This window comes from Crocodylus siamensis, chromosome 15 (assembly GCF_052110815.1).
Source record: "Crocodylus siamensis isolate JL-2025a chromosome 15, ASM5211081v1, whole genome shotgun sequence".
NCBI classification, from domain to species: domain Eukaryota; kingdom Metazoa; phylum Chordata; order Crocodylia; family Crocodylidae; genus Crocodylus; species Crocodylus siamensis.
In genome coordinates, this window is record NC_143409.1 from 35,323,909 (window position 1) to 35,346,487 (window position 22,579).

General features: G+C 43.7%; 1 protein-coding gene across 6 annotated transcripts in view; it reads left to right on the plus strand.

The window, feature by feature from the left end:
• The first annotated feature begins 12,682 nt into the window (after window positions 1–12,682).
• The window catches only part of APBA2 (amyloid beta precursor protein binding family A member 2), a 246,059-nt gene continuing 236,162 nt past the window's right edge, over window positions 12,683–22,579 (plus strand). For 2 of the 6 annotated variants that reach the window (XM_090029873.1, XM_090029875.1), the window contains exons 1-2: window positions 13,308–13,443; window positions 13,928–14,087. The gene's annotated coding sequence lies outside the window, so the exon portion shown is untranslated. Of the gene's footprint in view, window positions 12,822–13,303; window positions 13,444–13,927; window positions 14,088–22,579 lie in introns of those variants that run through there. The other 4 variants (XM_090029872.1, XM_090029877.1, XM_090029876.1 and 1 more) reach the window with 3 other exon arrangements.

The window sequence follows — 22,579 nt, forward strand, 5'->3', positions numbered from 1 at the left end:
TGGAGGCGGTGGCTCATCCAGAGGACAGTGGGAGTGAAGGGGGGTGGCTGTAGCTGCTACACACACTGCCAGGGAAGTATGGGGGGCCATGTGCCCCCTGGATCTGTGTTGGGTGAGGATGGGCTGCTGCTGCATGCTTGGGGTTGAGGACTGCACCAGGCTCTTCACAGTGACTGTGTTGGAGCCAGACTGGGCAGGGTGGGTGGTGGCAGTGCTGGGAGGGGGGGGTGGGCTGCAGCAAATTTTGGGGTGGCTATAGCCCACCTCCCAGTGCTGCTGCCACCTGGCCTGCCCCTGCCCAGCCTGAGTGCAGCCATCAGGGAAAAGCCCAGCGCAGTCCCTGGCCCCAAGCGTGCAGCAGCCCTCCCTCACACTGCACACAGATTTGGGGGATATGTGCCCCCCATGCCTCCCTGGAAGTGCATGCAGTGGCTGGAGTCACCCCAAACAAACTCCTGGTTCCATCCTGCACTCTGCCCCAGCCCCACTCCCTCCCTCACCATGGGGGCCTCTTATCTGTCCCGCCACACTCCTTCCCCCCCACAGACTTATCAGCAAGATGCTGCTTTCCAAGCTGCCAGGCTACATTCCTGGCTGTGTGCATGCTGTGGCTGTGCACATGCATGTGGCATTTATTGGTGACATTATCAGTCACATCCTGCCAAAAAAAACCAATTCCTGATCATGTAAATTTTCCTTTGATCAGTGCCGATTCAATATGGACTGATGCACCTCTAGTTCCCAAGTGTATAGAAGTTAAATTGTTGTGCTGCATTTCCTGTTCATTACAGTACAAGCAAGAAATGTATTATGGTTACCTGGGATTTAATAAGGGTTTGAGGTTGGCTTTCTATACCAGTCTTCTGAAGCAAGAACCATGATAATGTTAGAAAGCCAGTTCTTTACAAAGTTACAAGTGATAATTTTGTCCTTGGAGCTCTATTCCTACATGAAAACTAATGTTTATTGCATGGAAAAAATATTGAGTCTCATGCAGGATTATTATACTTAGTTACTTAAGCTGTTTTTAGAACAGTTTGAGGCATATGAAGTCTAAATTTGAAGATGATAAACCCTCTGAAAGGTAAGAACTAAGGTTTTGGGGTTTTACCTGATATGTGATTCTAGAATTCCTCCACTCCTATTAGTATTTTGGGTAAAGCTACTTTTGTTTTCAGTTCATTTGAGAAGAGGGAGGCTTCTTTTCTTTGAGATAGGCTTAAGCATAAAAATGGCAGGATTAGAAGCTGTGTTGGTTACATGTCAAGATTATTGATTGGCTGTCTTTGAACCTGTGACTATTGATTTGGGCTAGTGCTATAAAAAATGGAGGAAAATTTGTTACTAAGTTAAAGTTCTCTTGTTCCACCTCAAGAACTTTGGCTGGTTAATATGTCTTCGGTTGACTGAGGACTTCAGGGTAAAAGCCTAAGATTCTTGCTTACTAGCTTGAGTTGGTGGTAAGTGAGTATAGTCTGGACTTGATGCAGGTTTTGAGTGAATAGAAGTGAATATGATGTTTTCCTTCACATGCTGTCTGCCAGACCACCACTGTTTGGTAATACATTCCCTACTTACTAATGGAAAACAACTTGCTATACTTGCAACTGATTACCAGCAAGTTCTTCTCTAATTATCTTTGCTGAGATTGTCCAAGATGTAGTTGACTAATGTATTTGTCTTTCAGTAGCTCCCTGTTACTAGGTTGTGGGTAAAAACTTAGCATACCTATATCCTTTGTAGAAGAGACTCCATCTTAGACTGAAGCTATGTCCTTTGTAAATCCAACCTTTCCTCCATCTTCAATTTAACTGGTAATTTTTAAAATATCAACCAGTCTCACTATCTCTAAAAGACTTTCCATACCCTGTTACTGTTAGGTTTAAACTGATTGTCCATTCCTGCTCCAAGTTTCTGCACCTCTCATCTTACGCTTCGCACCTGACAAGATCAGGGCCTGTGGATTCTAATCTGGATATGCCCTACAGGGTGAATTTGCACATTTTCCATGAGCCTTTCAGAAGTCACCTCAGGCAAGAATCAGCTTAGCAATGTTGCTGTTGAAATCTAAGATTAAGCCTTTAAAGCAATATGCAACTTAAACAGCCAGATTTTAACTAAAGAGGGGGCTTGGACCTACACAACCAATCTCCAAAGTCTGTGGATAAGTCATGCCTATTTCATGCCCATTTCTAACTAAGCCCAGGGGAAAACCAGTTTCTTTGCCTCTTTTCCCTCAAAAGGCTGCAATCACTTACCTTTCCAGAATATAATGAGAACAGTTGTCCTCTAAGTCAACGGTTGCTCATGTGTTGTTTCATATATTTTGGGTTGTAATGTTTTATTTTAAGACACTCTAATCATTTTTGTGAGTGTGGCATAAATAGTAGAATGAACGCATTAACAAAGAAGTTCTAACCTGATTGTGTCGCAGCTCTGTTGAGAGCAATACCGTTTCCCAAAGCTAGTAGAGGTAAAGGCTGTGAGTTAAAGGATGCAAGATATAGAGAAGCGTCAGGCCAGAGAGAAATTGGGAGTAGGAGGGCTGTGGGCCTCCTTGCAAGGAAGAAATCTCTCTTGCAGAGAGCTGGGTGGCTGGAGAGGTGATGGTGGCTAATGGGGAATTTGTGTATATTTGTTTTTTTTTTCTTTTGTTCTCCCTCCAAATTGGACTCACCCAGTTGTATTATGTGCAGGCCCAGAATTGGCTAGCTTTCCTCCTATCTCCCTTTGGGAGGGTGTGATGCTACTGTAAATATTCAAATCAATTTCATTGTTGTCACCTGACAACAGTTTGGTTTGTAGTAAATTGTACTAATTTATGTCTGTGTTTTTATGCTAACTAAAGGGGTGTGAAATACATTTGTTTAATGGCACTCTTAATTAACAGCACATTCAGTTGTAATATTTTATAGGTCACTTTTGAGACAGTAAAACTGAATCGTGATGTAAGTTATAAATCTGACTGGTTCAACCTGAATAATGTATCACTCAAATGTCTAATAATGTCATATGTATGGAACATGATGCATCCTACAGTTTGGACTGTTCCTCGTTAAATCCTGATTTTTTTTTTTAATTTATAGTAACTTGTACCTTTATTGAAGTAAAATCTTGGGCTGTGGATGTGATGGTAGCAAAATAATAAGGCATTTTTATAAATATATGTAAAGCATAGAAAGATTTACTGTCAAAATTTATTTTTCTAAACAATCTCTAGAAATATCTTTTTGCAACAAATTGTAAAATGCATTAAGTGGCTAAGGCAGACAAGGTTCTTTGAGTGAATCTGATATCTTTTATTAGACCAACTAAATAGTTGGAGAACAATTTTTAAGAAAGCTTTCTGGTTCAAAACCCCTTTGTCAGGCTAAGGAAGTTTCTGCAGTTGGTGTGCACTCTTCCTGGATGGAATGAAAAGTAAAGAAGCCAGAGGCTGGGTTGGTCTGCATGCAAGACAGGCAGTCAGTGAAGACGTAGATTGAGGAGTCAGTGGGTGAGAGACAGGCTGGGAGAGAAGGGGGATGAATAGTGGAGAAATACCAGGGAAGTCAACTGTCAGGCAGGTTATAATGTGTCATAAATCCAATGTCTATATTTAGTCCATGATTTTTAGTGTCCAGGAGGTTGATGAAGTAGAGTTCATAGGCTCATCTCTGGGAAGTGTTTTGTAAGTTTCCTTTGAGGATCAGGACTGAGAGACGGGAGAGAAAGTGGCTTTCTTGTGAGAGAGGTGCCTCCACAGGTAGTTGGGTATTTCTGTCTTTGATGGATTTCTGGTGTGCATTCATTCTGGTGTGCAGTTGTTTGGTCTCTCCTACATATTTTCCATCAGGGCATTTAGTGCACTGGATTAGATATATTACATTTCTGGAGGTGCAGCTGAAAGATCCAGGAATGGTGATGGTTGTGTTGTGGGGTGTAGTATTGTGGGGGTGGTGGAGATGTGTTGGAAGGCTTTGTATTTCCTGTCATGGCATGGTCTGGATCCATTAGGTGTGTTCTGGGTCTGAGGAAGTTTGCTTCCGGTGATGAGGTTAGCAAGGTCTTGTGCTCGTTTGAAGGATAGGATGGGTGACTCTGGGAAGATCTCTTTAAGAATAGGGACTCTTTCTAGTATGGGTTGCAGTTGTTTGAGGATTTTCTGTATGGGTTCGAGGGAGGAGTGATATGTCATAACCAGCAGTGTACGATTTGTGGGGGGGGGGCGGTCTTCTGTACTGCAGCAGTTCTGCACGTGGTATCCAGGTGGCTCTTTCAAACGTGCGATCTATCTCTCCCGAGAAGTGTCCTTGTTGGGTGAAAGCCTTTTTAAGATTGGTGAGGTGGCAATCCCAGGTGTTCTCTTCAGTGCAAATTCAGTGGTATCTGAGGGCTTGGCTGTATATCACAGCTTTTTTGGTGAGTTTAGGGTGATTGCTGGTTCTGTGCAGATATGTATGTTGGTCTGTGGGTTTCTTGTATAACGTGGTCTGTAATTTATCATTCTGGATACTGATCGTTGTGTCTAAAAAGGAGATGTTGGTGCTAGAGCATTCAAGAGTAGTTGGATGGAGGGATGGTGATTGTTGAATTTCTAATGGAACTCAATCAGAGATTGCAGATTTTCAGTCCAAATGATGAAGATGTCATCAATATATCTTAAGTATAGCAAGGGTTTGGTGCAGTTCTTGAGGAAGTCTTCCTGGTGGCTCATAAAAAGGTTGGTATACTGTGGAGCCATTTTGGTGCCCATAGCTGTTCCCATTTTCTGGAGGAAGTGTTGGTTATTAAAAGTGAAATTGTTGTTTGTGAGGGTGAATTGTATAAGGTCAGTAATATCTTTGGGTCTGTATTCTGAGTTGTAATCTTGTTCCTGTAGATATGTAAGGCAGGCTTGAGGGCTATCCTGGTGTGGGATGTTGGTATATAGGCTGGTAACATCCATAGTGGCTAAGAGGGTATTGCTGGGAAGGTGGTTTTTAAGTTTTCGTAGAAAGTCTGTAGTGTCTTGGACAAAACTTGCTCTGTGGGTGACGAGCAGTTTTAGGATTGATTCAATGAAACCCGATATTTCTTCAATTAGGGTCCCATGGTTGGATATGATAGGTCTGCCAGGGTTCCCTTGTTTGTGGATTTTAGGGAGCATGTAAAAAGTCCCCGAGTTAGGTAGTGGGGGGGATCAAGGTCTAGTGTTTCGTGTAGTTCTGTTGGAAATGATTTGATGGTATTGTTGAGTTTCTTGGTGAAAAGGGGAGTAGGATCTTCTTGTAGTTCTTTGTAGTAGGTGGTGTCAGAGAGTTGTCTGTTGGCTTCCTTTATGTTGTCTTCACGGTTTAGGATGAGTATGGCTCCTCCTTTATCTGCTGGTTTTATTATAATTTGGTGGCTAGATCTTAGAGATTCTATGGCCTTTTTCTCTGGTAGAGAGAGGTTGTTATGGTGGCATGTGTTGCTGATTATTTCATTGTTCATTCTTTCCCTGAAACAGTCAATGTAGCGGTCAAGGTTAGGGTTTCATCCACTGTGAGGTGTCCAATCTGATGGTTTTTTGGGTTTTTTGGGGTTGATCTTTTTCTGAGTGTTGTCAGAGGATGAGTTGTTGTTGGGAGTGGATTCAGTTTGGTCGTGGAAATATTCCTTGAGGCGGATGCATCAGAAGAATTCTTCTGAAGCTTGAGAGAGTTCAGAGTGAGCCACGCGCATGATCAAAGGTCAGGAAAACAGACCTTACGACGACAGGCTGAGAGCTATGGGGCTCTTTAGCCTAAAAAAGCACAGGCTCAGGGAGGATCTGATGGCCACCTATAAATTTATCAGGGTGACCACCCAGGATCTGGGGGAACGTTTGTTCACCAGAGCGCCCCAAGGGATGACGAGGTCAAACGGTCATAAACTACTACAAAACCATTTCAGGCTGGACACAAGGAAGAATTTCTTTACTGTCCGAGCCCCCAAGGTCTGGAACAGCCTGCCATCAGAGGTGGTTCAAGCACCTACATTGAACACCTTCAAAAGCAGATTGGATGCTTGTCTTGCTGGGATCCTATGACCCCAGCTGACTTCCTGCCCTTCAGGTGGAAGGCTGGACTTGATGATCTTCCGAGGTCCCTTCCAGCCCTAATGTCTATGAAATCTAGTTCTCCACACTGAAGTATTTTATTAGGGTATTTTTCTGGGCAGAAATTTAGGCCTTTAGAAAAGACAGATTTTTCAGTTTTGGTAAGCATGTGTGTGGAGAGAGTGATTATATTTGAGAGTTGGTTGCTGTTTTTAGTTTCTTCAGGTCTGAGGTTGGAATGTTAAGTGGCTAATAGTCCAATATACAACTGATACTTAAGATATTGACCTTATTCTTAAAGCATAATGATTGCTGCTCTCTGACAAGCTATATGTTCTTTTTTCAGAAAGTACCACATAAATTGATGGTAATTTGACTTCTACAAAGTAAGGAGCAATCTGACAAACTGATAAAAAAAATAAATTTACAACAAAAGGTAGAAGTGCTGTGAAATACTTGAACAAAATAACTTTTAATTATCTATTGCTTTGCTTGTTCACTTTCAAGTATAACTCTGAGGCTTGAGACTGTTCCCAAGGTAAAGGTCCTACTGACTTAAAATGGGTCTCATCCTGTTTCTGTTTCTTTTAGTAATAATCCCAGCCCATCCCCTTAAATTAAAGGTATTTCCTAAAATAATTTGTCTAGCTGTCATGTCTCTTGCTTATATTGGGGTGGTTCTACTCTCACTGTCATGCAAATGAGGAGTAACATTAATGGAATTGGTGGAATTCCAGTAGTCTAAGCATGATGTGAGAGAGAGAAGAATTGGGTCCTTTGTTCTTGAGCTCTGCTGTTTGGGATGCTACTGATCTCTCAGCTCCTATCTCACTGGGCAGTTCAGATTCTGTATGCCTCTCTTCCAACTGATGCTTCACTGGTCCTCCTTTCATTTGCATTCTTCAGTGGTCTGCCTTTTGTCCCCTTTTCTCACCTTTACATCATGTCTCTTTGACCTCAACATTGTGCTATTTACATATTCTCTTTCAAAAGGTACAGTTAGAACCTTTCTTTTCTCCTATCCCATCCTAAAGTGGAAATTTGAACTCGGCTTTCATTTATGCTTTGTGAATCAATTTTCTTTTAAAAGAAAATGAAGTCAGGACATTGTGCACCCATCAATATAAAACCTGTATTTGTGTACCTATTTACAAAAGGTGCTCAGTATTTTTTAAGAAGCTTTATGGGATAAGAGAGGTGGGCTGGGTTTTTGGTTTTGAGAGTGTGCAGGTAGAAAAGAGGAATACTGCTTATTCCCCAAGCACAAGTAAGCTGTCTGCTTTCTGTTCTCAAACCTCAAGGATATTTCCATTTAACACTGTCTACAGCAGATGAGCTGACTTATTTTAGACTCCACCAATGTTACTTAGTCAGCCAAAGGGCTTGCTGTTAAATGATGCAAAATATTTTTGTCTGACTTCCTCTACTTAAGTCCTCAATCCTTTCCAACCTGAAGAATAAAGGAGCAGACCACATAGCTGAATCCATGTCTGCCTAATAGTATAAAGCTGAATCTGGAAGTGAATTTAACCACAAAAAAAGAGCTGGAAAACTTGGACTTCCACATTTGTGTGAGAGAACAGTGTTTTTTTAACATAAGAGTTTTACAGATTTTGTGATATATGTGTTTCTCTGGTCTGGGAGGCTGCAGAGGCTATGTTTTAATCAAAAAGAGTTTCTTGCTACACTTGCATAGAGGCATCAGTGGAATAATGACATGTACTAAACACCAAATGCCTAGCTGGCAGCTCGGAGATTCTGAGTGTACACTGATGCTATTGGGGTCAGGGAAAGAGTTGTTATATAAATAGATTTTTCTATTGAAAAAGTTGTCATCTTCTATATGTACCTAGTGCCTTAACTAAAGAAAGAGGCCGCAGACATGTAAAATGACACCATTTGAAAATGGGACTTACATTTACTTAGGTTCAGCTGATGCATGCTCCAGTGTAACTGTTTTGTCCCTCTGCTCTATATTGGCTAAGTGGAGCTAAAGCACTGGAACCTTAAATCTAAATGAAGGACAATTAGTGCTATAGCAGTGTAGATATACATATTCAGTTACAGGAGTGGGCAGATGAAACATTGCATTGATTCAGCTTGGACTGTGATAAGCTAGTGTCCTCGCCCAAACCCGAAGAAGAATACATCTGCCTGTTAAAACCCAACCTTACAGTTTTGAAAATCTGCCAAAAACATTGTGCAAGCAGTGTCGTTCTATATTTGTACACTCAAGTTCAGAATACTTCCTTGCAAACTGAGATGAAATCCCTGCTCAAGATCTTACTATCTGAATTCAATTGCTTTTGCTATTAAATTAGATAAGTGTATTGATTTTTCATCATAAACGTTGATATGCTATTTAGGTAGATAACATTATGTAATGACATCTTTGTGGCTAGTGCCAACAGTGTATTTCTTAATATAGGAGCAGAGCTGGGAAGCCATGATGGAGTTACCATATTTGAAAGGATTCCTTTTGTTTGGTCAGCAGCTGTTCTCTGTGCAGCTGCCTAAACAAAATGTGCTGCTGATGGGGTTTAGACTGTCCTTTCCTGATCCTGACTGGATATTTCACCCTCTGGAATACAAAGGATGCCTGTGAATTTGGTCTTTCACAGGTAGGGAGAAAACAAATGGGCTAAGTGTAATTGGGATCTTGATTTGTCAGTGACAAGTGTATTGCATATGATGGTGGGTATGGCAGCAGTAGCAGGGCCAAGCAGCAACAGGGCAAGCAAAAGCTGTTATCTGCACATCCATCGCCAGACCCCCTGCCACTGATGCCTATGTCCATCCAGGCCCAGAGGCCTTGAAATTTGCAGCTCCACCCCCACTTTCTAGTAGCCTGCCAAGAGCCCAGTGGCCCAGATAAAGCAACACTACAGGCCATATGTTTGCTATCTCTGGTTTAAGGCACACAAGAAATATCCCAAAATGGTGAGCAAGACTGCTAATCAAGATACAAGATGACACTACATACAAAGAAATTAACCTTAGACGTTGTAAATAGGAGCACAGAGAGTCATTGGTTATAAGACTGTTGGTTCCCCTTTATTTTCATGGAAAGACAGGATACATATTAATTGGACTTTATATTAAAATTGCATTACAATACAGAAGTCTTTGCTCTTCTACAATTCTACATTTTCTCAAAGGCATTTTCAAACATGTTTAAACACTCACAAGAATGGAATTTATTCTAATGGAGAGAGGGAATGTATTCTGCCTCTTGGGATATGGTGCTTCTTAAAGAGCAGCCGAATGATGCTGCCTCCAGAGTTGAGAATTATTAATGTGCGGGACATTGTAGATAATTTACCAGAAATACAAGATTTGACACATTCATGAATGAAAGGGTGTAATATTTCTTAAACATTTCAGCATACACATGCATACTTTTGTGGGGAAAAATGGCCTAAGGAATTGCTACTGTAACAATATTTTAAAAATGATTTTGAACAGATTTGTTTCACAAACAAAAATAAAATTTACGAATTGCTAAAATGAGCCTATGTAAAATGGAGTTTAATAAGCTGTGCTGACTTATTTTTATCAGTTGGTGGTGCTTTTAAAAAGCATAAATATAACTGCTATGTTTACCATTTAAAAAATTGTCAGTCATCAAATCTTGATTGTGTTCTTAGATCCACAAGGGAGGGGGAGGGAGAACAGGCTGTCTCTGTGGATCTACTGTCTTCACCGAAGAAGAAAATGTATTCCTGTTTTACTAGGATTTACTGTGGAAGGGGTTCCATGGTGTTGGAGGATGAGAAGGGAAATGGTTTACTAAATTATATCCAAGTTAATATGCACCCTTTTATATTCCAACTCTGGTATGTCATTTTTGTGATATAATGTAACAAGGATCTGGACAAGTCAATAGTTTTAGTCTGAGGCTGAGGAAGAATACTAATATGAGATCACATGTATCCAGCCCCTTTGGAATAAAGCAGTCTTTAAGAAAGGACACCCAAGCTACAACACAACTTGGAGGAACTTCAAGGATGGTCTGCCTGTACTTCCTCCCATGAAAATGTGATTGCCAGGTTTCATGTACCATGTTGGAGGTACTTCTGCTTTCTATACACTTGGGTTATATTTATAATCAGCTTTCTGGGCTCAATCTATCCAGTTTATATAATGTGTTAGTTATGAAATGTACTTTTTTCCCGCTGAATATAAAACAGCAGAGCTGAAGACAAATTAATTTCTGTGCATGTGGCCACAGGTACATATTACTTATTAGTGTACATGTAGAGATATGGAGACATTGAATATATAACCAAAATACCATGAAATAATCAAGGTAAAGGATACTGGATAGATGAGATGCAGTGGAGGCCAACTACCTGTACTTAAAACTTCCACTGAATAGCTGGTAGATTGTAACAGCAAGCTTTACAAACAAAACAAGCCATGTATTTATAATGAGCCTTTTATGCATACTTGGGTTTCAGCTGTTGTGCCCATCAAATAGTATGGCTGCACCAGTGCAATCCACAAGCAAATCTCAGTTGGAAGCATTAATTACTACACTTCATGCTAATATTGACCTGATTGCAAAGCAATTTAACTGTGTTAAAGTGGCTTTCCAGTCTTCGTATCATAACACATTTCTGCTCACTGTTCCACTAAAATGGAAGGAGTAGCTGTATATATACAATGTCTAACTTTCATGCACTCAATCTCCCAAATATATTATATCAGTTATATAGAGGAAGCTGGCTGAAGATATTTATATACAAAAAAAAATCACTATTGCAATTAGTGCAATTAGAAAGATCCAATAGTTTCTAACAGCTGTTGCATCCCAGGAAACTGTACCATTGTGAGCCTTTAACTATGATGTGTAACATTATCTTAACTTCTTGCATGGAGGTCTAATGTCCTGTCCTCAGCAGGGGATGGATTTTGTGATTTGATCTTCCATCTTGTATTATTTCTCTGCATGGTAGACTCAGATTTCTTGTGCTGAGCTATAATCATCCTGAGCCTTAATGTACAATCTCTCTCTTTTTTGCTAGGTTCAGCTTTGCTTATTTGTAGTAACCCAAGCAAGAGTGGAACTTAAGGTCACCAGCTACTCTCGTAAAAAATACAATCAGCTAGGATCCAGCAAAGTGTTACAAAGAACAGGTTGAAATAAAGATTGTGCAGAGTATTCTGTGATACAAACACTAGTGTTATTATTCATTAGATGAGAGGAATAAAATGTTATGAGGGGTGATGTCCTGAAAAGTAACCCTTTTCCAGTACATTGAAACAGGGTTTGCCATTTGGTAGCTTGCTTGAGGACAAGGGAGATCCAAGTGTGAGTTGCCTCCCAACTGTCCAAAAGCTGGAAGCAGGACTGTGTTCTGCTGGTGGGATGGAATGAACATAACATCTATAAATTTCTGGCTGAGTAATTTACCATATTTTCTCATATACCACACGAACCTTTCCCTAAAGTTGGGGTGCATGTTTTAAAAAGGAAAATTGATTTTTCCACCAAGGCTAGAAGCAACCTGCTTTTGATTTCTGCTCCATGCTGCAGCACTTGAGCATTGCTATTCTGTCAGCTAAGGTAGTCAATTCACTTAATGACTCCTGTTCACCACTCCACAGGTCTTTAATAACCTCTTCTTTTTAATGGTCTTGTTCTACTAACCAAGCTAATCTTTCCTAGCAATTCTGCTGTCTGATGGCTGTTCCTGGTCTTGCTCTTGGTATTGCACAGCCCTGAAGACTTCATTCTTTTCAAAATCATAGCTCGACCCATGGAAGCCAGTCTTCAATGGCAGTTAGGGTCTCAGCTTTAGGTAAGCAATAAAGGGAGGGTGAATTAGCTGAAGTTTAAGCTCCATCCCTGCTCTACGCAGCCATAACTCTGGAAAAATCTTTTTTTCCTTAATTCTGCTTTTCAAAAACAAGGTACATATTATTATATTCTAGGATGTGTTTACATGACAGAAAATACAGTACATGTGTTTTGTGGAGGGAACGCCATGTGATCTCAACCTTTTCGTGGGATTGCAGGGCAGGGCTGATGGGAATTAGCAGGCATTTTGTAGAAGAAATGAGGACTAGGGAAAGAGTAGGCAGCTTGAACCAGAAGGGCAGGTATCTGCCACTGTCAATGAGAGATGGGTAAGGTGACATGGCTGCAGGTACCCTATCTTGGGAAGTGAGGATGGGCAGAATGGACACCTTCGTTCTGGGCTACGGGAGCTTGAGTTTTGGCATGGATGGTGGGGGAACCAAAAAATGGGTGTGGTGACACTTGTGTGGTCTCTGATTTCAAGACTAGCCCAGGCTCATCTGTTCTCTGGCATAAACTAGAGATGTAACCAGAAGTGTAAGAGGGCCGCTCTTCACTCCAGGCAGCAGTGGAGCCATCAGCCCCCTAACAGCAGTGCCCCCTTTAGCCACCTAAAGGCACCCTCTCCCCGCCCCCCTCCCGTTCTGGTACTGCCTGGAAGAGATCACGAGGAGGAATGTGGCCCCTGATCCGCCCCGCTGGGCAGGGGACCCCCGGGAGCAGGCCTGCTGCACGGCCCCCCGGGCAGCCTCCCCAGGCCGGGGCACCCGGCCGTGCAGCGCTCCGCCGCGGCACCCGCGTCGGGCCCGAGGAGCAGCGCCCGAGTCCCATTGTCGGCGGCTCCGGCCCACCCTTGCTTTGTGAATGGACAGTGGCGGGTTTCATTGTTGTAACTTCTGCAGGCTACGTCTCCGTGTCGAGCAGCCCGGTGGTGCCAGGGCTGTGTCGGCCGAGGCGGGCCCTTCGCGTGGCGGGCAGGTAGGGACGGGCCTCCTCAGCCGACCGCGTCGTCCGCCGCGGCCCCGGGGTGTCGCCAGGCACGAGCCCCAGGCTTCCCCTCCCCCACGCTCTCGACTCGCGGCCGCGTGCGGGGGGCAGCGCTGGCCGGGCCCTTCTCGTCCCCGTCCCCGCCGCTTGCAGGCGGGCGGAGCCGGGAGCCGCGCGGTGCGAGGCTGGGGGCGGTGGCGGGGACCGGCAGCCCCCGCCGCGCCGCAGCGCTCGGGGCTGGTTGTGCGCATGCAGGTTCCCGGGCGCCGTCACCCAGGTTCCCGGGCCCGCTAGCGCGGCGTGGGGCGCCCGAGCCCGAGCCGGAGCCCGAGCCGCACACAAAAGAGCTGCCGCGCGCGGCCCCCGGCAGGTGAGGGGCGCGGGAGGCTGCGCCCGGACCCTCCCCCGCCCCGCTCGGTGCGACCCCGCTGCCGTTGCCCCTTTGAGCCGGGCGAGGGCTGCGAGGGGCACCCGGCTGCAGCCGCGGGGGAGCCCGCAGAGTTGCCGGTGCGCTGGCGGGGGCGTCTCCAGTGTAGCAACGCGGCGCGCCGCTGCCGAGGTCCGGAGGGAGAAGCGCTGCTCCATCGCGCATCCCCGCTTCGTCTTTCCCGAGGTAAACAGCGGGCGGGTGCAGTGCAATGCGCCCGCCCCTGCCCCTGCCCCTGCCCCTGCCCCGGCGTGTCCGTGTCCGTGTCCGGGCGGCGGGTTGTGCCCGCTGGTGCTGGAGGGCCCCGGGGGTGTGCGGGAGCCCGGTGGTCAGGGGGAGGCTGGCAGCTTTGCCTTGAGGACTGGTGGGCTCTGCGGTCACATCTGTGAAGTTAGCTGGCTCTGTCCCCTTCTGGTGGCAGTTGCACGCCAGCGGGGACATACAAAGAGATTTAAATCATAATAAAAAAAAAAAAGAAGCCCCTTGCTGAATGCTGTCTAATACCGCCTCCCTGTCGACGCTGTGTACAGCACCTTTAGAGAGCTTTTTAAAAATGCCATTTTACTAAATGACGGTGGCCCGTTTTGCAAAACCAAGTAATGCTGCTCAGTGAAATGAGTCTGTCAGGCATGCGTCGGAGTCTCCCTGGAGATGGGCAATTTCTTTGCAGGAGGAGCATGTTACAGATCTGCTGAACCCATTGCTAAGCGTCTCTCATCAGACCTGCGGACTAGCGGTACTATATATGAAACAAGGTGACGGCTTGAAGTATCTTCCTTGTACTTGGTTATTTGTGCAGTGCAGGGTTCATGCCGTACCGCAGGTCCATGGTAAGTGACTTTTTTTTTTTTTGTGCAAATGTTTTGGTATTCTGGTAGTTGCCAGCACAACGGTGTGAGCTGTCCAAGAATTCAGGCTCTGCTGTGTGCAGGTACCTGCCAGCATGCATTTGCTTTTTGTTTTGTTGCATTTCTTCTTTAACCATAACCCACTGTATAGAGAGAAGCTAGGATTTTAATAATTATGTGCTGGGTTTTAATATAGAAAACCCTTAAATGAACACTTCTCTATATCTCTGGGTTACCAGACCTTCCTAAGGAAGGTGCAAAGAATGAAATATGTTTTCTCCTATACCTCCTAATGTGCTTAATAGCTTATTACCATGGGTAGGTGGGAAAAATCACTGTCTTTACATTATTTATGTTAGTACATTTGGTCTCTATGGATGTCTTTCTCTCTCCTTTCCATAAGCTTTGACTCCTTGAGCTTTTTAAACTCGCTTCTTCTAGTATGTGATTCTGGTTTCAGCTTTTAAACTAATTTTAACAAGTCGCCTCTGGTCAGCAGCCTGATTCATGTCCAAAAGAGGCAGATAAGATTAATCAAAACCTTTGCCCTTTGCACTCTTTTGATGACTGTTAAGTCTTTTAAAAGTAATTTTCAAAATACTTTGGGGGGAAAAAAATATCATTGCCACCAGCATCCTTTGGTAATATGTCTATTGAAATTCCAAATCAGTTCCTTCAGAAGCAGAGTTTCCTAGCTATCACTTACAAGATGCTGCTGCTTAGGCATATGATGGGCTAAGATGAGAGAGGATTTAAATGAGACTTGGGATGGGAGGTCTCTAAACTAAGCTTTGCTTTAAGGCAGCAAACATGGGGAATAATCTCAAAAATGTATCAGGAAGAAAGGATTTGCCTGCCTTTGTCAAGCGACTATTTGAGGGGGAGCACAGATGTCACACATTCTCACCCACTGTGCTGGAAGAGGTTGTATGCCAAGAAGTGCTTTCACTTTCCAGAACTGGGAAGAAAGCTTTGATTTAAGCCTTTCTGAATAGGTTGGTTATCCTAGACATCTTTCTCACTGCTGCCCTTGCCGTTAGCAAAGGCAGCCTCTCTAATTTAATGGGAGGTTAGATTGTTTCTGTGTGATACACTATCTTATGTAGAGAAACATTGAAAGATATAGCTCTTGTTTCTTCCCCCACAGAAACCTAATGGGCATAATCTTTCAGTTTATCTCAAGTTGTGGATGTTTTAAAAAGTTACAGTTATAAGTAGATGGGATTCAAGCACCTAACTTTCTTTCATGGTGTGAGGAAATGCTGGTAGCTGAGACTAAAATAATTCAGGTTCTTTATGACATTTTCCCTATAACCTTGTCCCTGGTTTCTAGGTAATGGTATGCTTAAAATGCATTTATAATGATCAATTTGGGGTCCAGGTAGACAGATAATGCAATCAGATAAGTGCCTTCTTAATTCAGGTAATGTATAGATAGCCCTGCTTTCTCCTCAATCTGTAGTTGAAGCACAATGAACAGGTTGTTTTTATATTAAAATGTGTTGTATCTAGATCTTTATATGAGCCATTCTGGTCTTCATCAGAGTATCTGACATGCTACTAGACTCCTGCTTCACAAACCAGATTGCATGGCTGAGACCTGTGTTTTGAAAAGTAAAGCTCTTTCCTAAGAAAAAATATGAATGTTTCTCAATGATACTTTAGAAAAATATTTTCAGCTTGAGGACCTGTCATCCAAGTAACATGTCTGTTTTATCGGCACTCCTGAATAAATAAAATTTTCCAACCCTGTAAGAGCTATCCTTATGCTTCCTCACAGATTGAGAAACCGAGGCACAAAAATATGAAGTGCCTTGCTTAAGCTTACTCACTGAGGCAGAAGGAACAGGTAGAAGTAGAACCCAGACTTTCTGATTCCTAGTCTGTTGTTCTCTTAGTGATGATTTTACCCAAGCGATGGGCTTCATGGGACAATATAGATTCCATCTCATGACCAAAATAATGTTGAGAATTAAGGGTGTTATAGCAGATCTGTTAATAGATTTTGTCTTATACTTCAAGTAATATATTACAGTCTTGGCTGTTTTCTTTTTGTAGACAGAATTATAGAAAAGTAGGGATGGAAGGGACCTCCGGAGGTTGTCTAGTCCAACCCCCTGCCAGAGTGATAATCAGATAAGATAATCAGATAATAATCATACCTATCCAAACCATCCTATACAAATCCATTGTCTAACGTATTAGTAAAACTACACACAGTCAACCCTACATAAGCATGAAGCATAACACCTTAACTATCACAGGTAAAGCAGGGGGGCCAATGGTGGCCAATGTCCTTCTGTTGTCATGTTTGTTAAAATACACTCAAAAGATGCAAGGAAGAGGGCCTGGCATTTTCTCATGACATCTTGGCTAGAAAAAGGGCATATTTTTTCAGAAATTTCAGTATGGTTGGGACTCTGCATTTCACAGTCCTGTCCTGGCTACTGCCAGCACCTGCCAGGTTTATGGGAAATATTGGCTACCGCTGGTGCCTAAGAAATGTCTTCCCATACTTCAGGTAAGCATGAAACAGGTGGAAAACTGGTTGCCAGCTCTTCCTTTCTCAGCCACTATTGTAGGGGGTCTGCATGCATAGTTAGTGGGGGATTCCATACAAGCAGGGAAAGCTCCCTGTACCTGTCTTCACCACTTGATCAGAGTTTTTGACCTCCTTGCCCACATTCCTTGTCTGTTTAATATTGCAATAAGTGGTAGACTCCTTTCAGACCCCTGTTCCATTTTCCACCCCCCCCTCTTTTTTTTTTTTCTGCTCATCCTGTTTTCAGGAACCAAGAGCCCAGGGACAGCTGAGTTAGAGTGAGGGAGAAGGTGTGTGAAAATAGGGATATGGACATTTTTATGTGAAAAAGATTGAAAAAAGGCTGGGGGGGGCGGTGAAGGAGTGAGTGGGGCTTCATTAGGAACTCTTTGCTGGAGGGGAAGGCAAGTGGATTGGGGGAAGCATCACCCAGTTTTTCAGATGTCCTCAAAGATGCCACAAGGTATGCATATGTGTGTGATATCTTGTGATGTCCTGGATGCCTCTGGGGACATTCTCCAAGGCCAAATGAAGGTCAAGAAGAGGAATTTAAGAATGGGGGTTCAGGCATTCATGGAAAGAGTAGTCTCAGTATAACCAGATACGCTTTTGGATGTTTATCCAAACACCCAAATACTCCCAACAGCTGCCAGAATGCAGATATGTATCTTATGCAGAAGATTGTCTTATTTTTACTAGTAAACAACTATTTAAGGATAATTTTCATATGAAAGCTTATTACTTAAAAAGGCTATGCATGCTTTAATAGTCCTATGTTGGGGAGCTGTAGGACTACCTGTATACTGACTGAGTGGTAAAACATTAACAGATTATCTGAACTCTAATGAAACTTGACATTCATTTGGATAAGTGTCTGTAGTAATTGCCTGGTCTTGTTTACAGGTGTTCAAAGGCACAGGGCGGTTAGATATACATATTTCTTTGAATTTATTTGGAGTTTGGTCCTGGCAAGGCTGAAGAGGGATATTTTTTCAGTCATTTTTTTTCTTTGGTATTGTTGTTAAAGCTTTGATGAAGATGTTTCTGAATGGTTGTAGGTAATAAAATGTTACTTTGTCCTTTACATGATGCCTTTTTCTCCAGTGATTTACTACTGAGAAGGGGTCAGACCCCATAAATCTTCCCTTCTTGGAACATGCATCTCCCTGTGCAGTGGGGCTTGCTAGATCCATATTTGGTGTAATTTGAGAGCTTTGTCTCAGAGTGGTTAGATTGGGTCTAATAGCTATACTGCACTTGTGAAGTAGTCAAAGGAAATGTGGGATTTACTCTGTCACTGAAATGTAGGGCCCCTCTACCCATGAAGCTAAAGGTACAATGGGATCTAATGCACAGTCATGCATGGCAAGAGACATGATTGTGGGATTGTGTATTAGATCCCATCTCACTTTATTGTTGGGGTTGTGGGGGAGGGGATTGTGGCAGCTGCCATGATCCCCAGGGCTTGTTGTTTTATCTTGCGCATCCTGTGGCTGGGACTTCTGTCAGCTGATGGGGCTCCCAGTTGCAGGGGGGGACCCTGCTACAGATGCAGATTAAAACTGGAGAACAGTCACCTATAAAGCTGATACACATTTTTGAGGTCTAACTTTGTAGCTCTTTGGAGCTTTTTACTGTGTGATAGCTAATTTGCATGCATAGCTGCTCTCCAGGCAATTGCAGAATTAACCAGTTAATTGCACAATACCTGTAAAGTGTTGTCCCTTCTCATTACAAACAAAGCAACTGGTGCTCATGCCAGCTCTGCCTAAGAGTGTTAGGACATGAAGTGAGGAAGAATTACATTGTAATCAATTGAAACAGCAAAGGGGGATTTAGGGATGCAGCGCTGTTACCTGAGATAGAATTGGTTGAGATTTGAGAGGAGGAGAGACAGCCTGATTTTTTGGCCACTGGCCTCTAACATTTGAAATTAGGTTGTCTAACAGGAAAACACAAGGTTTTTGGGCCTGTTCCCATTCTTTCAAGTAAATTAAAATGAAATACTGTTGCTACTGTGATTGTCTAAAGACATTTTCTCTGCTTTTTGCTTGTTCTGCTTTGTACTGTTGTGGGTAACAGCCAACTGATGATCTTATTTAATGCTGCTTGGCTCTCTAGGCTATTCAGTGAGTTAAAATGGCTCCTCATTGGACTTGGAAAGCTCAGAGAGACTTCTTCCACTCCAGTTTGTCAGATAGAATCTTCCTAGAGCAAGGATCTAAGAAATGGCCCTCTTATATAAGAGGATCCTAATATTCATTTTTCTGGGAGTCTGTCACCCCAGACTTTGACTTACATTTAGACTGACTTCAGAATCAGTTTTTTGAGGAGGGGTACTGTATTTACTTGGCCCCACGGTAACTTGGAATGTAAGACAACCCCCCAGTAATTGGATTTACAACTTTCAATGTATAGAATCCAATTATTGAATGGTCATCTAAAATTTATCCCCTGCCCCACTGCCGCAGTGGTGAAAGCATCAGCAGGGGCAGGTGGCTTGACCCCTGACCCCATGACCCTTACCTCCCCCACTTGTACCCCTGTTGGTTGCCCCCCTGTCATTTGCCCCCCAGCCTGGTGTCTGTGCTCCCTGTTGCCTGTTTCCCTTGCTGCTTGCTCTGCCAGGTCCTGTCCCTCCTCACCATTTTTGCCTGTCCCCTGCCCCCTATCTATCCCTTCCTACCCACCCCTGCTGTTGCTTACCCCATGCAGTGGTTCTGGCTCCAGCTCTGGCCCAGGGCATGGAGCACACAGTGGCTCTATCCCTGGATCCAGTCAGGTGACAATAGCTGCTCCAGCCCTGGCCACATCCCTGGCCCAGTGACAGAGGCAGTGGCTTCTGCATGGGTGCTAGCTCCAGGTCAGGGCCACAGCTGCAGCAGCTCTCCTGTTGCTTTGTGGTTTCCCCCACACTCCTCTTGGGTCACACATTGCACAGTCTCTCCTGCACATCCTCCCTCTCCCGCAGCCCCCCACATCCATCTTGCAGTCTCCCCTGCACTCACCTGACCATGCAACCCCTCCCCCATTACATGAGCCAACTCAAGCCATCCCAGCCCTGACCAGGCAGCACGTGGGCCCCAGATTCTGGTTCTAGCTCCAGTATTTGAATCCAAGACAAGGCTTCCTCTCCCCTCATGTAGAATGGGGAAAAATAACTCACCTTGGAATCAAGTAAATATGGTCTTTTGGCACCATTCTCATGAATATTGTGCAGTCTATTCTTTTGGATAAGCTGCTGAAAAAGGTAATATGGGATGTAGTGGGAGATAGAGGATGTTGGTACACCAGCTGCTCACAGTTGACACAATCAGGCTCAGCTGACAGTTTGGCAAGTTTTCATTTAAAAGAGTAATGTAATAATGAAAATGAGGTCATGTCACATTTCGTTATAGAATAACTGTCTCCAAAACTTGGCTGGAGCCATGCATAGATGAGCAGATACTGTCATTCAAAAAATAGGAGCATCATTTAGACATGGGTCCTGGGAGAGCTTTCTTTATTACTGAGGTTATGGACTTCTCCCACCTTGAAAATCTTGAGGCTTGCAGTAAGATCAGTGACCTATAACTCCCTCAGTTATAATGTCACACCTGTGTCTGAGGCCAAGCACCAGGTGAAACAGGTATTCATATCATTACTAAACATCCTGGGGCAGGTGTTTTGGAGGCTATAAGCAGAGCTACTTCTGGAACTTCTTTGAATGAATATAAATAAATGTACAGTATATTAAAGAGTACTGGCCTCCTCTGCTGCATGTAGTGGTAATGGCCAGTCCAGCCTCACATGCCACATGCAGCACACGCTGGCCTTGTGGTCCAATGTGCATGTAGCCCTTGGGGCTTCCTGTGGCATACAGGTTGGGCTTGGCACTGTGCTGCATGAAGTGCCCTGGTCTGACCCCCTGTGTTGCCTGCAGCATGTAGCGCCATGCAGGCAGCACACAGGGCCAGGGCTGGTTCATAAGGTGGAAAGATTATATTGCCACACACAAAGGTGGATGGGTTTTAAACCCCTCCAGCTGCCCCCAGGAGTGCTATGCCTGTGTCTCATCCACTCTCTGACCCTTTTATTAATCTGTTTGCCACTTTTCAAGAGTTTTACAAGCATACCCTAAAAGCTTATTGCAGTGAAAAATCATACAAACCTTTACAACTTAACTAAAAGAGATTGCACATGTGGCTGTAAAGTGCCAGGCAAATTCCTTAAATTTCCAAGCTCTGAAAAAGCACCTTAAATGCCCATCTTAACATTTTAAAAATATAGATTTTATTTTTGCTTTTGTATGTCTTGAGAGATTTCTTCAGCAAAGCAAATTACATGCCTACCAGATCTGCTAACAGATTTGATCATGGAATATTATTTGATAGTTATCACATTAAGCAGTAAAGCACATTAAGCAGTAACACTCAGTGGAGATCACTTAATTAGTCGATATCAAGTTGTTTGTGACAGTGTCTAGTGTGACAATAAATGGCATTTTCTTGCATTAATATATAGGGTAGTTGGCCATTGATGTTAAAAGTTGTGATAATAGGGAGAGCATGATATGAAGAGGAGCGGTATTGTTTGGGTTTTACCAAACAAATCTTGCTTCTCTCACATCCCCTGGACCATCAAGGATACAATAATACTATAATGCTACTATATCTAAATGTTTTTATATGAACTTCCAGAGGAGATGATATGTTTCAGGTCTGGTTAACTAAATTATAAGTCTGCTGCACTGATTGTTTTGCCAATTCTGTCATTCAAAGAGAGAAGATCCTTTTCCTTATTCTCTGCTCTGTTTTATTTTTTGGCCTGTCTGACTCTCTAGAGGTGTTTTCCAAAATGGTAGTTAACATTAAGTGGCTCATGTACATACATCTAAGACATTCCTACTTATCAGAGTAGCTTTCCTTAAAAAGCTAAAAGAAGCTGCTGTCCAGTCTGGACATTCCGGATTCTGTTCTGGAACAACTTGAATTTGTCAACACAAATGAGATGGATGACATCAGGCAGGCTATGTACTTCTGGGAGACATCATTGATACCCACTTTCACTGCAGTTTCTGTTTTACTGGAGACAGGATTCAGAAGCTGGTGGCCATAAGACACAGTATCATCCATTCTCCAGTCATAGCAAGGCTTTGATGACTTGGATTGGGATGGATATGCTGTTGTTCATGAATTTCTACACATCTCAAAGTTTATTTTCCCAGACTACAGGAGGCATCAACCCTGTGTTCCCTTCCTTGTTGACTCCCCCAGTATGTTAGGATTTGGAGAGCATTGATATAGAACAGGGATGCTCAGCCCCCAGCCTGTGGGAGCCATGCCATCTGGCCCACAGGTGTCCTCATGGGTGCAAAACTTCTGCAGCAGAGGACCGGAAGTGGCAGTTGTTGCTCTTCTGCTGCCAAATTTCTGAACTCGTGGGGAGCCCTGTGGCCTAGGTGGTACACTAGGTTGGCATGCGGATGTGGCTTGGGGCCTGACCTGGGCTCACAGTCCAGCTGGAGGCAGGGTGGGTAGCAGGGAGCCCAGGGGGACAGCACAGGGCAGGGGGATGAAGCGCAGGGCCCTCATTTGGGGGCAGAGGATCAAAGGAAGTGGCACAGGGCTCTGATAGGCAGTACATGGATCTGGTGGCATGGGGCCAGTTCTTAGGTGTGGGGTCTAATCCAGCCTATGGAACTACACCACACCACTCATCATCCCTCAGCCGTAAATGGTTGAGCAGTGGTGATATAGAAAATCCTTGTCAGACTTGGGATCAATTTAATCCTTGGATAACGAAAGAACACATCTCTAACAGTATTGGTTTGCTTAACCTCAGAGCAATTAATTCCTAAGGCCCCTGAAAGATGTTAAAGTAAAGGCACGATGGGAACTGACGCAGAATCCCAACAATTGCTCTTCCTGATCGCAGGCTCCCCCTGCACCAG